At 35.1% G+C, this 18,283-nt stretch overlaps 1 long non-coding RNA gene across 1 annotated transcript; it reads left to right on the top strand.

The window, feature by feature from the left end:
• The first annotated feature begins 1,263 nt into the window (after positions 1-1,263).
• LOC131253844 (uncharacterized) lies at positions 1,264-2,643 on the top strand. Its single transcript, XR_009175306.1, has 3 exons — positions 1,264-1,414; positions 1,560-1,635; positions 2,007-2,643. It is a non-coding gene; the product is annotated as an uncharacterized LOC131253844 (long non-coding RNA).
• Positions 2,644-18,283: the final 15,640 nt, after the last annotated feature.

The following is an 18,283-nucleotide window of genomic DNA, read 5'->3' as shown; positions in this document are numbered from 1 at the left end:
TCTTGGACAGTTTTTAACTAAATTCTTAATATGCTGACCCTTTAAAAAAAATAAAAAATAAAAAAAAAAAAAAAAAACCTTTTGTTTGGCTTTGATAAATTCTCAACATTCGATAATATATGAAATTAATTCATTTGTTTGGGATTTTATCTATAGCCTTTGCCCATTTTTCTGGTAGTGTCTGTTTGTTTAGTAAGGAAGGTTACATTTATATATGATTTTTTTTTTTTTTTTGAATTTTATGGAATTTTATCTACCACATTAAAAGATCACTTGGGGATTAGACATTTTTGGCTTTTTTTTTTCAATAAAAAAATGGGATTTTTCAATTCTTTGAGAAATAAACAAAAATACCCATTTTCCTGCTTAACACTTTCAGTCATATATACTGATGGTACTGTATTTTGTTGTTGCTTTTTCATGAAATGGCATCTTAATGTAGGACACATTTGGGTTATTTTCCTCTTCAAAGAAATATCCATTTGCATGCATCCATTGCATGTATGTATGTATGCATGAATCTGTGGATTTGGCACTTTAGGTGGTGTTGGACACATTTGGGTTATTTCTCCCTTCAAAGACTCAACCAATCCCTTTTTGTTGCATGCATGCATGTGTCATGTATGCATGTATAGTTGTGGCATTGTATTCTTTTTCCTTTTCATACAGTGATGTCCTAATGTAGGATATTTTGGGTTATTTCTCCCTTGAATGACTGAAGTAAATGCATTTAGCCAGCTTGCATGTATGTATGTATGTATGTTTGTATTGGTATCTTTTGCTTTTTCATACAATGGTGTTCTAATCTAGAATATTTTTGGGTTATTTCTACCTTAGGAAAGGCTTTTTGCATGCTCTTTCACGGAGGGTTGCCCTTAATTTAGATCAGTCTGAAGAATCATAGACCTTCTTTTGGTGGGGCCTCTTTTTTCAACACCAATTTCATCTTCTTATATTTCACAAGATTTATAGATGTATGAAATTGTTATAGTTCTCTGATTTCAGATGAAAATGATGATCTATATGCTGAGCTTTGGCATGCATCACGATGGGGCCCAACCTAATGTGTATATTAAAAATTTTCAATTATGGGAGGCAGAAGAATTAAGAATTGACACATCAATCATGTTTTGTTGGCAAGCATAGGAAAGATCACCAAGAGATACAGTACCCTGCCTTTTTCTTTTTTCTTTTCAATAATTCATTTTCAGGCTCATGTACTAGACTAATGAGTCATAACTTACCTCATATTCCATCGTCACACAGAACATTGATCATCTTGATGTGTTCATTAAAGTTATATTCTGACGAAACTGTGCGAGTTCACTAATTTGCCTCATATAACATCTTGTAGCCCCTTTTAACCGAGTCAGATGACTGTTAGAGAACTGTGATTTCAACATAAATTGTCCTGGTAAATTTTTTTGACACTTTCTTCTCTTGTTCCTTTGAGGCAGGCAGTGCATCTCTATCCATAAAGATCTTATATTTGAATTCGTCCTCTCTCGATTGCTAAAACTTCAATTTTTTTTTTTAAAAAAAATTATTTTCTTTTCCAGGGCACTGACTTTGAATAGTTCACACATGCATTGGATTACTTCCATATCTTGGTCTAGTCCTGCATCAATATAAAAGGTAAGTGATCCATTTGTTGAATATCTGTATTTAATTATAATTAATATTTTTCTTTCTGGAAATGCTCCAATTGGCTATGTACATGGGAACCTTCCTATACACATAATTGCAGTTTGGACACATCAGTAGTTCATATCATTGATCTAAACTGCCCATGTGGTCTAGCTTACTCTTCATTGGCCATCTTGAAAAATCCATTCATCTTAATGGTTCTTACCATCCTATCCATAGCATGAAAAATGGATGGCCATGTTCATTTATAATAATAATAATAAAAAAATTAGGTCAAATTATCAATTTCAATCATCAATTGGTGGTGGCATCCTCTATTTGAGTTTTGCTTGTGGTTTTGAAACAATTGCCTTGGTTAGGTGATAGTAACCATCTCATCCATGGGTTGGAAAGTGGACGTTTATATTAATAGGGTTGATGTTATCCAGTTTGTTTGATTTTCTGAAAGGGGCCTAAGAAAGGAGCATTGGATAAAACAGAAGGTCCAGATTAATGTTATCAATACCTCATGTCTGACTGCAACTATCTATAAGGACGTTCCCATACGTACAACCCACCCGAGCATTTCTCCATTTGTTGGTTTTTTTTTTTTTTGTAGCCTTCTGTAGTTTAGTGTATGGGTTTCCAAAGATGTATGTTCCAAGACCATGAATACATTTAGCTTCTATATATTTGCCAAGAAGTGATATTATGTACTTTGTCATGACCAGAAACTTAGTTCTTATGCATATTTGAATTGGTTGAAATGTATGGAAAATTCAACTCCCAAAAATTTGCCACAAAGTACTTGTATTGGACTTGCAGTCTATGAACTCTTCATCAAGGTCAGGAAAAAAAATAATATAACCTACCTTTTCCTTGTTCTTTATACCTGGTTCTCTCTATATGTTATCAATGTGCTTTTATGAAGCTGGTTGTATTCTTTGCATTAATATATAATTCTATAAAAAACTGATCATCTACAACCACTTGTATGCAACGACCCTTTCTTCTTCTTCCTCTCGCCCATTCAGTCCTGTATTATAATATGGGAAAGCATCCAGTGCTTAATGCTTACATTAAAGTTGGTTGTTAAGTACTCTTATCTTGATACACAGCATACATGGACGCCAAGGCATAGGAAAAACAGCAAGCTATAAGAAACAAGGAAAAACAAAAACTACAAAAAACTGCCCCACGGTAGCCAAACCCAGCAAAAACAACATTACGGAGCCCATCTCGAAACAGAACTAGCACTCTAGAGAACACTCTTGCAGCTGAGACTGAGGAATTCCTAAAGCAGCGATTATTACGCTCCGCCCATATAGCCCAAAAGACAACAAGAAGAATGATATGTCGTTTCCTTTTGCCCAAAAACCCAACTTGCCACGACAGAGGCTAACATTATTTGCTGCCCTTTCTTTCTTTCTTTCTTTCTTTATTTTATTTATTTTATTTATTTATGTTTTCTTTTTTTGGTGGATGAGATACAAATGATCATTGAATGCAGGACAATAGCTTGGAGTCTCATCAGCATTTCCTGATATTTGGAGGAGGATGCAGGCTATGCCTTGGCAAGGAATTGGCTATAGTAGAGATTTGTACATTCCTTCATTACTTTGTGACCAAATACAGGTCGGCTACATGATTCTCATGTTACCCTTTCTAAGTTTCAATATGAAATTAAAGTTTGAAGAGGACCTTCCAAACATTAGGTAGGGCCTGTTATGAACCTTCTTTAGTCCACAAATTAGGATTATCCACAAAAAACTTCGACAACATGCCTATATTGAATATCTATTAACTTTCATTCTAACTGTTTTAATTTCTCACATAAGTACATGCCACTTGGTAATCACAACAACCTCATTTAGATAAAGGCATGATTATGACAGGCCCCAGCTGATGATTGGGCATGTTCTTGCACAAGTATATGATTGGTACATGTGCATGCATCTGAGTATCATTGCTTGGATCACCTTGGCCTTTCTCTAAGGGACCATTAGGTTTTGATCAATCTTTGATGTGAATATACATATTGGGATTGGAGGACTATTAAAGTGTAATTTGAACAAAATTGATGATAGAACTACATAGACTTAAGAGGATTGATCTTAACAGTATGGTCGTCATGCACATAGACAGAAAATGCTTGCAATGAATGTTTATGAGTACTAGGTGGCCTATTAATGAAAATGATGTCTCCGTCCATAATACGTCTGTTTATGATTTGACCAACTTTCAAATATGTATGTCCTTTTGAACCTTCCTTAATTGTATAAGTGGCTGAGCCATCTCTGTATGTTACACATAATTTGTCATCCACTAGTTTCTGTAAATGAAAATAAGAGGATTGATCTTAACAGTATGGTTGCCATGCATATAGAAAATGCTTGCAATGAATGTTTATGGGTACTAGGTGGCCTATTAATGAAAACAATGTCTCTGTCCATAATACGCTTGTTTATGATTTGACCAACTTTCAAATATGTATGTCCTTTTGAACCTTCCTTAATTGCATAAGTGGCTGAACCATCTCTGTATGTTACACATAATTTGTCATCCACTAGTTTCTATAAATGATCCATGTTGTATGCCGTGACCTTCTCTTCAAATGTGATCTTTTGAATAATTTCTAATGGTAAACCGATTTCATGAATCCCTTTACATGCATCGCAGTACAAGAAATCCTACTTTTAGCGACGAAAATTTTCGTCGCTAAAAGAGCGAAGTAAAAGGGTTTTATCGGCGAAAAATTTGAATCGTCGCTAAAGGCAAGCTTTTTAGCGACGAAAATTTTCGTCGCTAAAAAAACTTTACAAGACTTTTAGCAGCGAAAATATTCGCTGCTAAAAATATTCGCTGCTAAAAATATTCAATCCACTTTTAGCGACGAAAATTTTCGTCGCTAAAAAAACATTACAAGACTTTTAGCAACGAAAATTTTCGCTACTAAAAATATTCGTTCCACTTTTAGCGACGAAAATTTTCGTCGCTAAAATTATTTGCACAACTTTTAGCTATGAAAATTTTCGTCGCTTAAAAACTTTTAGCAACGAAAATTTTCGTTGTAACAAAACTTTTGCAAAACTTTTAGCGACGAATAATTTCGTCACTAAAAAATATTTGTAAAACTTTTAGCTACGAAAATTATCGTCGTTAAAAAAATTTTCCAAAACTTTTAGCTACGAACATTTTCGTTGCTAAAAAAATTTGCATAACTTTTAGCTACGAAAATTTTCGTCGCTAAAAATATTTTACAAAACTTTTAGCTACGAAACGTTTCGTCGCTAAAAGTCTCTTTTTTAAAAAAAATTTCCAACACAAAATTCCTTACAATATATTTCATCATATTCATCCTGATGTACAACTATTATAATATTTCATCATATTTACATTCACATCCATCTAAACCCAAACTAGTAAATCCATCCAAACATAAACTAAATTCATCCAAACACAAACAATCTCATCCACATCACATTTATTCACACATAAATACATATAAGCTTAACAGATGGATTTTTTACAAGAGAGAAGTACCAGATCCTGATGATCATGACATACATAATGTCCAGATGCGACTGTCCGTACAAGTTGGATCCATATGTTTCTGCGATCCAGACCACTGATTAGTTGCAAAGTGGATCGTCCATTATACAGGACCTCATTCGTCCATGTCTATGGGAGATTGGAAAATGTGTATGGTGACAATGACAACCAGGGGTAACAAAAAAGTTTTGCTAAGGCACCTTGCAATTCTCATAAGTAGCTTTGACAATCTCCTTATTCAGCAATCTTGATTTAACTTTCTCCAAGAATTTCAAGTGTAGCTCATGAAAATTAGCTTTAATCCATACACTTTCTTTTCATTTTTCTCTTCAATTTTGGTTCTTTCTTTCTTTTTTCTGGTTTTAGTGTTTTGGCTAATGTCAAACTAGAGTGGAAGTCTTTTGAAAATGTTATGGATTCATGTGTTCGTTCATGCAGCATTTGATCAGGCTCCTGAACCAAATAAAGTTTGAGACTGATATGGCTGCCTTTAATGAAGAGTTTCTTTTCTACATGATCTCATTAAATAACATATGTTTTGATAGAATGCAGGCCGTATATATAAGAGCTATCATGCAAAGGCTCATCCCCATCCTTGGATGGCATGCATGCCAGACATCCAGACCATTCATTAGGTAGCCCACACTATATATGAACATGACTTGGACCAATATAAAAAAGATCACTCTTCTATGAGAAAAAGAAGCCCATTTCTCCAAACTCAATGTGCATGCCTTACTTTTCACTGCATGGTTTCCATTTTGATCATGCGCACATTACATAACATGTTCATCAAATTCAAGAACAAGGTTTATTATCTGATCAAGCTCAGAAACTTCAAGTGTCGATAACAAAATATGAGCAGAGGATGAGCATTTGAAGCAAGAGTATGCTAAATCTTTTATGTACAACATTTGATTGATCAATATTTCCAGAGTTGCGAAATTTATACATTTATAATCTACTGGAGTAATCAGTTAATGAGTTGAGCACTTTACTAGGTGTGCGTGGACATTCCCTTAACTAGAAAATGCACATTCCCTCAGCTAGAAAATATGAAGAGAAACATTAGAAAATCAAACAATTGCAATCATGAAGAGAGTTGCTGATGGTTCTTACATAATGGGTTTTGAAAATCAAACAATTGCAACTGTCGGCAATTCTTACATAAATTTCAAAATGGGTTTTGATAGATCATGTCATCATACATAGCCCAAACTTCTCAATTGGATAAGCATCTAGGTATGAGACTGGCATTTTGTCCAACATGTCACGGGTAACTGCTCTAAGAGCTGTACTAATCTGGAAATTGTCATGGGTTACTGCTTTAAGAGTCACTAGATTGTGTCACGTGAGCTTGTGATATATCTGAAAATTGCCTATTGCCTGTAATCAATGGATGATACATCACTTATGATTTTGTTTCACCGATTGCTCTAATAGATCAACATTTGAAAGCTATCTTATGGGTTCTCATATCTTACTGTTGAAAGCTAGCTGCATGAGACCATTAAATCAAGAGAAATACCATTAAACAAAACACGTGCCACCAGGAGTTAATTTTTCTGAGGCTTAAACCCCAATCAAGAGAAATACCTTTAAACCAGCAGAATTCCAGAACTAATTTTGCACCAGTTGGTTTCCACCTTTTAGTAGACTATACTACGATGATAGTACACCACCAATTTCTAAGTTCCAAAAGAAACAATAGCCTCCATAGTAAACTAGCTCAAACTTGATGCCATGCCTCATAAAAGCCCCAAAATATTTAAAAACATAGTTTTAAAACTCGACTCAAAAATGAGATCCCCTGTAATTGGATAGGGCATGCAATCTATCTCATCCTTGATAGCAATTGGAACTCTGTCCAAAACTGAGATTGGTTTGCCTATAAAAGGCCATAATGAACACTTACACGGGTAAGACTACAACAAAAAATCTTACATCATGAGTTGAATTTTCAGTGGATGATCTAACTTATGAGTGTTTATTTGTTAGCATCGACAGTAGAAAGTGCGTCCTATCATATAAACAGTTTGTATCATTGGAAAACAAACCACTTTTCCCAAGTCCTAATACATTGGATTGTGATACATTGGGATGTACTCCAATAGACTTCTTGTTTGATTTTAGAATGGCATCCAAGGCACCTAAAATATTCTTTTCAATGTTTTAAGTTTATCTTTATAGAATCATTCCTCCAAAAAAGATGGCCTATATGAGCTTGATTACAACTTTCAAAACAATTAATTTATTCACTATGAGACTAGAAAGTTTTTATGCTGCCATTTTCAAAAATTCCATTTTTTTTCTCTAGTTGGTTGACACACTGGATTGTAACAAGGCTCTTGTTTGATCTTAGAGAAGTATGTGAGGCATCTTAAATATTCTTTTCAATATTTTAAATTCATCTACATAGAATAATCCCTCTAGAATTTTGTACAGCTACTGGAACACATTCTCAACCTCACATAGGACCTCTCTTTATGAGAAACTAAACGACACATCAAAGAAAATTTAAGCTTGATACCAAAAAATGAGCTCGAAATAAATCTCGGGTGAACCACACCACAGGAAAACAATAGTGATTGAATGTCCCCCATTAAAAATCGGCCCTTCGGCCACATATTAAACAGGAAAATTAAAAACAAAAAAAAAAAAAAAAAAAAAGAGAAACAAGAAAAGGAAGAAAAGGAAGCTTAAACAGGAAAATTAGCATTAGTCAACGATAAAAGCATTTTTAAATAGTTAAAGATAAGTACAAATGAAGTTTCTCAAATAGACAACCATGATCTTATTACTCGGTAGAATCCCCCATTAACACAGTTCAGATGCACAACAGAAACAGAATACTAGCAAGAAGACGGATGAGCCCTGCTGTGAGCATTCCTGGTCCAAAAATCAAGGCAATCTAATTGCAAGGTGGGCCACGCCTGTACATTGAGTATAATCATCGGTCTTACTTTTCCAACCATCTATTTACTCATACATGTGGGGCCGACTTGATGGCCAGATTTTTAGGACTAGGGCATTCAAATGGTGCACCTGATCAATGGCCCAGATGTCAGACTATGTCCAAACTCTCCTCATGTGAATTTCCTTTACCAGTTCTCAAGCTCTAAGCTAGAACCCAACACTTGTCAGGTAGGCCTTTTCCAACCATTCCTTTTCTCATACATGTGTGGGCCACTTATTATGATGTCATTGGAAACAAAATAAAGAATTACATGACAATTGCATTGACATTTATATAAACAACAATAACAAACATCTCACCATTAAATCCACGGACAGTGGCAACAACAATGTCTTTGGTTCGAGCTTTGTAAACTTCCGCAGTCTCGCAGTCTTCTCCAAAGATCTGATATGAGAATTCGAGAGATTGAGATAAGAGCATATAGTGGAAAGACATGCCTGCTAACACAGGGCGCTTTTCACAGTAATCGGGACCATTGATTTTGTGCGCCACCACATGAATGGGCCATATCCAATGAGTTTGGACTGACATTCAATAGGCAAAACTTATATGGCGACAGTTGTCTGATTGTTGCAATCTTCAAACTATGGCCCATCTAAGTTGTGGTCCACCAGATCAACAGCCCTAATCACCATACATGTTTACATTGGGAGAAAGGAAGAGAAGATTCGACAGAGAGTGGGACGTACCAAAGTCAAATTTGTTGGAATGGTTGGAGATTCAGATGGAATTGCCGGAGATTCTCCAAGGGCTGGATTTTGCGTTCTCTGGGACAGGGGTCTTGCTTGAATTGGGGTTTGAGATGAGTTGATTTGGGGGTGTGTGAGGCTGAGGAGGATCAGGATGTTGGAGATTGATGGAAGAGAGGGAAAATGGAGGAAATTTGAGAGAGAGAGAGAGAGAGAGAGAGAGAGAGAGAGAGAGAGAGAGAGAGATTTGGGCATGAATTTGGGGCGGGATTTTTTAGGCTTCTGGGCGCGGGTTCTATACCCACACGAATTTGGGGCGGGATTTCCTAGAAGTTCCAATGCAAGGATGCTGGGTGGGTCCCACTGAAATATATGTGAGAAATCCATTCTGTCCATCCGTTTCAAGAGCTCATTTTAGGATGTGCGACCAAAAATGAGGTGGTTACAAAACTCAAGTGAGTCACACAAGAGGGGAAATGAGGGAAAGAAATTCCTACCGTTAAACCTTCCTGGCCCAAATGTCAGACTAAAATGATCTGTAAAAGAGAAGGGATGAACGGAGTGGACGAAGAACACATATCATTGTGGGGCCCACAGAGCACCCCGTCGCTGGTGGGAACGGATTGGCTACTCTCCCTGACATCAGCCAATGGCCGGTGGTCGGTGCTATGTGGGCCCCACCATGATGTATGTGTTTCATCTATGCCATCCATCTATTTTTAAAGATCATTTTACAGTATGAGTCCAAAAATGAGATATATCCAAATCTCAAGTGGACCACATTACAGGAAACAGTGTTGAATGAGGGTCGACCATTAAAAAAGTTTTGGGGGCCATAAAAGTTTTGGATCAATCTGATATTTTTTTTCCCTTCATCTGGGCATGTATGACCTAATCAATAAATTTGATGTCAAATAAAAAGTACAATGGACCTTAGGAGGGTTTTAATGGTGGATATCCAATCACTATTGTTATCATGTGGTGTGGTCCACCTGAGATTTATATCCCTCTCATTTTTGGTATTAAGCCCTAATTTTTATTTTTAAAAAAAAAAAAAAATTATGTGAGGGAACACCAACACATCTCCCATGAATGTTGTTGCTCGAGAAGGACTCTTTTATTTATTTATTTAGAAATGCTCCGGTGCCTACGAACACAATTAGTTATAGTGCTCCCATTTTTATTCAGAACCTAGACGGTCCAAACCATTGATCAATATGGTTCATTAGGTCTAATCCATATTTCAAGAACTACCATGAAAATATCACACTGATTTAGTAAATTTGACCATTCGGTAAATGGAATTAAAAATGGACGATCAAGATCATTTACGCAAAAATAGGTCCAATCAACATTTCGATTCATCCATTTGTTAAGATTATCATGGTTTGCTTATAATTGTAAAGAATCACATTTGTGCAAGTGACAATTAAAAACCCATGTAATTCCGTTTTTTTTAATCATCAATTAAGCTATTTTTGAATTTACTAGAATTTATTTCTATTTTTTCTCGTGGATTCGAGGAATCTTTATGAAGAATATAGAAAAGCTCCGTGGAATTGGAATAATTATCCACTTTGAGGAAGACAGTGATCGACCTCATCACGTCCATACCTGTGTCAGTCGCTATAAGAGTTTTAATAGAGAATGGTGCCCACCATACCATAGCCATCGAGGATGGGTTTAGAACTCGAAATACATCTTAGATGATGAAATAAACTGTTCATATTCTAGTCTATACTAAGAAGCATTCGCTGAACTAATGATTGTCTAGGACAGAAAATTTAGAACATTGAGAACTAAAGATCAAATGGCTCATATTCGAATCCAAGCATGATAGGTTAGGATCAACAATGAAGCATTGCTACCATAGCATCTATGGCATGATTATAACAAAAACAGGGGAGATCATAGTTTAGGAAGCAAAACAGATTGAAAACCCACCCCAGCAATGTATGCTGATAAGGGGCACTGTGAGTTGTCAAAATCCTCACTGCAAAGTGCATGCCAAGGGATGGATGACGAAATGCATCATGGGAGGTTCTTGTGACCAGAAGCTATGTGGGCCCACAAAAATGCAGTAACAAAACCACTTTGTTCATGATTTTCTCAATCTCGTAATATTGGGACAGGATCTAAAAATTGGGCAGATTCAAAACTAAGCTAGGCCACTCCGAGTGAAATACTGAGAATGGAAACGTCCACCATTGAGACTTCCTAGAACCCATTATGATATTTATACACCATCTCAACCGTTAATAAGGTTATCACCACACGAATAAAACCATGGGCACAAATATCATCCCGATGTCCTACTAAGTTTCCAATGGTGGATGTTCCATCCCGACTGTTTTGTCTGGCGTGTGGCCCACTGGAATTTTAGATCTGTCTGATTTTTGAACTCTTCTATGGGCCCCTATAGCTTATTACCATTGAAGCGGATTGCATAGTGATAACTCACTATGAGAAAACTCTGTGAGGTCCACCATAATTTATGTATTTTATCCTCTCCATCCGTTAATTTTAACAGATAAATTTTCAGATTGAGACTAAAAATGAAGCATATCCAATGTTCACAAGGACCACACACAGGATACAATTGAATTGAACATCTACAGTTGAAAAATTCTTGGGAGCCCTAGAAGTTTTGGATCAAGCTTATATTTGTGTTTTAACTTCATCTATGTCTGTATGATCTTATGAACAGGTTGGATGACAAATAAATATCACTGTGGGGCCTAGAAAGGTTTTTACGGTGGAAATTATTATCCCCATTGTTTCCAGTGATATGATCCACTTGATCTTTTGGGCTCAGCTCCTTAAATTAGACAGAAAAACGGATGGATGACATGGATAGACCAAATAGATTCAGGGCTTGTTTGGCCAAGCAGATTAAGAGGGATTAGGAGGGATGGTAAAATCCCATGATATGCCAAACGAGCCAAACAAACCCGATGAATTTGTCCCGGGATATGGCAAACCCATGGATCACCATGATGTTTTATTATAATATATTTCAAAAAATAAAAATAAAAATACAAATTCTGAATTTTTATTTTCTAAATCTCAAAAATTTTCTCATATTTTAATTTTTTTCCTCAAAAATTTCAAAATGTTGATTTTTTTTTCCAAAAGCATCATTTTGTTTTCAAAGTTTTTCTCAAACATTGTCAAAGTTTTTCTCAAACATTGTCATATTTTTGCATTTTGCTCCATTATTTTGTTCAAATCGTACCAAATTAGTGCCAATGGGTGAGAAATGCTTGATTTTTCATGTTTTTCCAACAAAATCAAGGATTTGAACGTTCGATTTCAAAATTTGAGGGCAGGTGATCCAATTTGGGAGAAATTGGTGAATTTGATTTAAACATCTGAAGTTATTTACTGTTCAATCTGAACTGATTAAATTGTCCAAAAAGAGTTGATTAAAGGTGCAATTAGTGGATCTCCCTAATAATTTAGTAATTTTATTTTTCACAGATAAATTTCAATTTACATTTAAAAATAACATTTTTTCCAAAATGTATATTTTTTTTACTCTTTTAATAAAATATCATTTATATTATAAAATTTTTCAAAAAAAATTAAAATACAAATTTAGAATTTTTATTTTCAAAATCTTAAAAAATTTCTCATATTATAATTTTTTTCTCAAAAATTTCAAATTTCCTATTTTTTCTTCAAAAGCAACATTACTTTTAGCGACGAACATTTTCGTGTTCGTCGCTAAAAATATTATTAGCGACGGTTTTGGTTTGTCGTTAAAAGTTAGGGCCAAAAGGAAATACACAATACTTTTAGCAACGAAAATTTTCGTCGCTAAAAGTAAATTTCTGTTTTTTAGCAACGAAAATATTCGTTGCTAAAACTCTTAGAGGGTAAAATTTTTAAAAAGCGGGAAATTATTTTTAGCGACAGAACCTTTCGTCGCTAAAAATCTGGTTTGTCGCTACAAGTCAGGGCCAAGATTTTCAAACCGAAATACACAACTCTTTTAGCGACGAAAATATTCGTTGCTAAAACTCTTGGCGGGAAAATTTGTTAAAAAGCGGGAAAATTATTAGCGACGGTCTTAGTTCGTCGCTAAAAGTCAAGGCCAAGATTTTCAAACCGAAATACACAACTCTTTTAGCGACGAAAATATTCGTTGCTAAAACTCTTAGCGGGAAAATTTGTTAAAAAGCGGGAAAATTATTAGCGATGGTCTTAGTTCGTCCCTAAAAGTCAAGGCCAAAATTTCCAAACTAGAATACACAACACTTTTAGCGACGAAAGTTTTCGTCGCTAAAAGCTTTATCGCTAAAACTTTTCTGGAAATTACTTTTAGCGACGAAAATTTTCGTCGCTCAAAATATTAATAGCGACGGTCTTGGTTCGTCGCTAAAAGTCGGGGCCAAAATTTTCAAACTGAGATACACAACACTTTTAGTGACGAAAGGGTTCGTCACTAAAAGCAGACTTTTGATTTTTTAGCCACGAAAATATTCGTCACTAAAACTCTTCTAGAAATTACTTTTAACGATGAAAATGTTCGTCGCTAAAAAAATTATTAGCGATGGTTTTGGTTCGTCGCTAAAAGTCAGGGTCCAGAATTTTCAAACTGGAATACACCACTTTTAGATCTGATTTTTAGCGACGAAAATATTCGTCGCTAAAACTCTTAGCTGGAAATTTTTTTAAAAAGCGGGAAATTACTTTTAGCGACGAACTGTTTCGTCGCTAAAAGTCCCATACACGATTTTTAGCTACGAAAAGTTTCGTAGCTAAAAGTAATCGTCCAAAAAATGTTTTGAGCCTGTAGCGACGAATATTTTCGTCGCTAAAAGTCTCGTCCATGATTTTTAGCTACGAAAACTTTCGTCGCTAAAAGTCTTGTCGCTAAAGGTACTCTTTTAGCGACGAAAATTTATTTCGTCGCTGAAAGTCACTTTTAGCGACGAAAAAAAATTTCGTCGCTAAAAGTTTCGTTGCTAAAAACCCTCTTTCTTGTAGTGATCCCCGGTAATCACACTACGAGAAGAGAACCCTGATCCCTTCACGATATTTGGTGCAACCAAACACAGCCTAATTTTGAGTTGTATTATCAAGCACCCATGGTTTGGAATTGGCAGGAGATATATGAAACAAGGGAACCTAACCTAAACCTATACTTATAACCTAAACCTATTCTCAAATCCCAAAACCTATAACCTAAACCTATAACCTATAACCTATGACATGAACCTATAACCTAAACTCAATTCCCTAAACCTTAACCTATAACCTAACCTAAACCTATACTTATAACCTAAACCTATAACCTACAACATTAACCTTAACCTATAACTTAAACCTTTACATATAACCTAAACCTAAACTTCTAACCTTAACCTAAACTTATTCTCAAATCCCAAAACCTATACTTATAACCTAAACCTAAACCTTAACTTATAACCTTAACCTAAACTTATAACCTTAACCTATAACTTATAACCTAAACCTATACTTATAACCTTAACCTAAACTTCTAACCTTAACCTAAAGCTATTCTCAAATCCCAAAACCTATAACCTACACCTAAAACTTAACCTATAACCTATAACCTAAACTCAATTCCCTAAACCTTAACCTATAACCTAAACACAATTCCCTAAACCTTAACCCATAACCTAACCTAAACCTAAACCTAAACCTAAACCTATAACCTAAACCCTATAACCTTAACCTAAACCTTAACCTAAACCTATAACCTAAACCTAAACCTAAACCTAAACTTATAACCTAAACCTATTCTCAAATCCCAAAACCTATAACCTAAACCTAAACCTTAACTTATAACCCAACCTAAACCTAAACTTATAACCTAAACATATTCTCAAATCCCAAAACTTATAACTTAAACCTAAACCTTAACCTATAACCCAACCTAAACCTATTCTCAAATCCCAAAACTTATAACGTACATCTCTTGTCAAGAATGCACATGTGTAGTTCATCAAACAATATATTATGTGATATCGTGTGCATGATATCTATGTGGTAATTATAGTTATCTACAATAATAATAATTTGTTCATTATAGTGCATTCACAATATTTATCATTGTGGTTACAGTTATTTATTATGTGACAGGTTTTCAGGTGAGATGATTGAGTTTCAAAACAAAACAGTCTACGATTTTGAGAAGCGATTCCCAGGATGTATGTGTGTTTCAGGGACCATTTGCACCTTGGAAGCATACAATGGAAGGTAAGGAAAATCCTCCAGTTCCCTTCTTTAAATCATTAAAAGGTATTTATGCTGAATCCCATGCATTGGCAATATTAGGCATGCTCATGAGCAGGACATGCATAATTCCATAAAAATTGATGGAGCAGACCCGGATGTGCGTCGGAGCTATCCGGATATTGAGAAGGGGTCCCTGGAAGGTGAGAACTGCTGTTATGATCATGATGAAGCTGTCTATTTCCTATAGATAGTATTGGAGTGGCCTAGCCATTTGGACAGGCTATATTTATGTATTTATTCACCATTAATGGAGTAGACCCGGATGTGCGTCGGAGCTATTTAGATGAGTGGGGGTCCCTGAAAGATGGGAACCGCTATTATGACCATGACGAAGCTGTCCATTTTCTATGGATAGCATTAGAAGAGCCTGGCGAATTGGAGCAGGCCGTGTTTATATCTGTATTTGCAGGGACCACACCCTTATCCTATAACCTAAACCTATTCTCAAATCCCAAAACCTATAACTACAACCTAAACCTTAACCTAAACCTATAACCTAAACTCAATTTCCTAAACTTTAACCTACAACCTAACCTAAACCTATTCTCAAATCCCAAAACCTATAACCTAAACCTTAACCTAAACTCAATTCCCTAAACTTTAACCTACAACCTAACCTAAACCTATTCTCAAATCCCAAAACCTATAACCTAAACCTTAACCTAAACCTATAACCTATAACCTAAACTCAATTCCCTAAACCTTAACCTATAACCTAACCTAAACTTATACTTATAACCTAAACCTATACTTATAAGCTAAACCTATAACCTACAACATTAACCTTAACCTATAACCTAAACCTATAAATATAACCTAAACCTAAACTTCTAACCTTAACCTAAACTTATTCTCAAATCCCAAAACCTATACTTATAACTTAAACCTAAACCTTAACTTATAACCTTAACCTATAACCTTAACCTATAACCTATAACCTAAAACTATACTTATAACCTTAACCTAAACTTCTAACCTTAACCTAAACCTATTCTCAAATCCCAAAACCTATAACCTAAACCTAAAACTTAACCTATAACCTATACCTATAACCTATAACCTAAACTCAATTCCCTAAACCTTAACCTATAACCTAAATGCAATTCCCTAAACCTTAACCCATAACCTAACCTAAACCTAAACCTAAACCTAAACCTATAACCTAAACCTAAACCTAAACCCAAAACCTAAATGTATTCTCAAATCCCTAAACTTAAACCTACACCTAATCCTAATCTCAACTCCCTAACCTAAACCTAAGCCTAAACTTGAAAACCCAAACCTAAACCCGATCCCGAACCTGAACCCGATTTCCTAAACCTAAACCTTAACCTATTCTCAATTCCCCAAACCTATAGCTTATAACCTTAACCTAAACCTTAACCTAAACCTATGACCTAAAACCTTAACCTATAACCTATAACCTAACCTTAGTCAAAACCTAAAACCCAAACCTTAACCTATAACCTAAAACCTAAACCTAAACCTAATACCTAAATGTAATCTGAAATCTCTAAACCTAAACCTACACCTAATCCTAATCTCAACTCCCTAACCTAAACCTATACCTAAACTTGAAAACCCAAACATAAATCCGGATCCCGAACCCGAACCCGATTTCCTAAACCTAAACCTTAACCTATTCTCAATTCCCTAAACCTATATCTTATAACTTAAACCTAAACCTTAACCTTAACCTAAACCTAAACCTATAACCTTAACCTAAACCAAAACCTATAACTTAAAACCTTAACCTATAACCTTAACCTAAACCTTAACCTAAACCTATAACCTTAACCTAAAACCTAAAACCTAAAACTTAAACCTAAACCTAAAACCTAAATGTATTCTCAAATCCCTAAACCTAAACCTACACCTAATCCTAATATCAACTCCCTAACCTAAACATAATCCTAAACTTGAAAACCGAAACATAAACCCGATCCCAAACCCGAACTCGATTTCCTAAACCTAAACCTTAACCTATTCTCAATTCCCTAAACCTATAGCTTATAACCTAAACCTAAACCTTAACCTTAACCTAAACCTAAACCTTAACCTAAACCTATAACCTTAACCTAAAAAAAAAAAAAACCTATGACCTAAAACCTTAACCTTAACCTGAACCTAAACCTCGACCTTAAACTTAACCTAAACCTATAACCTTAACCTATAACCTATAACCTATAACCTAAACCTAAAACCTAAATGTATTCTCAAATCTCTAAACCTAAACCTACACCTAATCCTAATCTCAACTCCCTAACCTAAACCTATACCTAAACTTGAAAACCCAAACATAAATCCGATCCCGAACCCGAACCCGATTTCCTAAACCTAAACCTTAACCTATTCTCAATTCCCTAAACCTATATCTTATAACTTAAACTTAAACCTAAACCTAAACCTAAGCCTATAACCTTAACCTAAACCAAAACCTATAACCTAAAACCTTAACCTATAACTTAAACATCAACCTTAACCTAAACCTACACCTAAACCTTAACCTAAACCTATAACCTTAACCTAAAACCTAAAACCTAAACCTAAAACCTACATATATTCTCAAATCCCTAAACCTAAACCTACATCTAATCATAATCTCAACTCTCTAACCTAAACCTAAACTTAAACTTGAAAATCCAAACCTAAACCCGATCCCGAACCCGATTTCCTAAACCTCAACCTTAACCTATTCTCAATTCCCTAAACTTATAGCTTATAACCTAAACCTAAACCTTAACCTAAACCTTAACCTATACATATAACCTTAACCTAAACCAAAACCTATGACCTAAAACCTTAACCTATAACCTAAACCTAAACCTAAACCTAAAACCTAAATGTATTCTCAAATCCCTAAACCTAAACCTACATCTAATCCGAATCTCAACTCTCTAACCTAAACCTAAACCTAAACTTGAAAACTCAAACCTAAACCCGATCCCGAACCCGAACCCGATTTCCTAAACCTAAACCTTAACCTATTCTCAATTCCTTAAACCTATAGCTTATAACCTTAACCTAAACCTTAACCTAAACCTAAACCTAAACCTTAACCTAAACCAAAACCTATGACCTAAAACCTTAACCTATAACCTAAACCTAAACCTTAACATAAACCTATAACCTTAACCTAAGACCTAAAACCTAAACCTAAACCTAAACCTAA

This window comes from Magnolia sinica, chromosome 8 (assembly GCF_029962835.1).
Source record: "Magnolia sinica isolate HGM2019 chromosome 8, MsV1, whole genome shotgun sequence".
Lineage (NCBI taxonomy): Eukaryota > Viridiplantae > Streptophyta > Magnoliopsida > Magnoliales > Magnoliaceae > Magnolia > Magnolia sinica.
The sequence above is the reverse complement of the archived record's forward strand: the minus strand, read 5'-3'. Positions and strand labels throughout refer to the sequence as shown.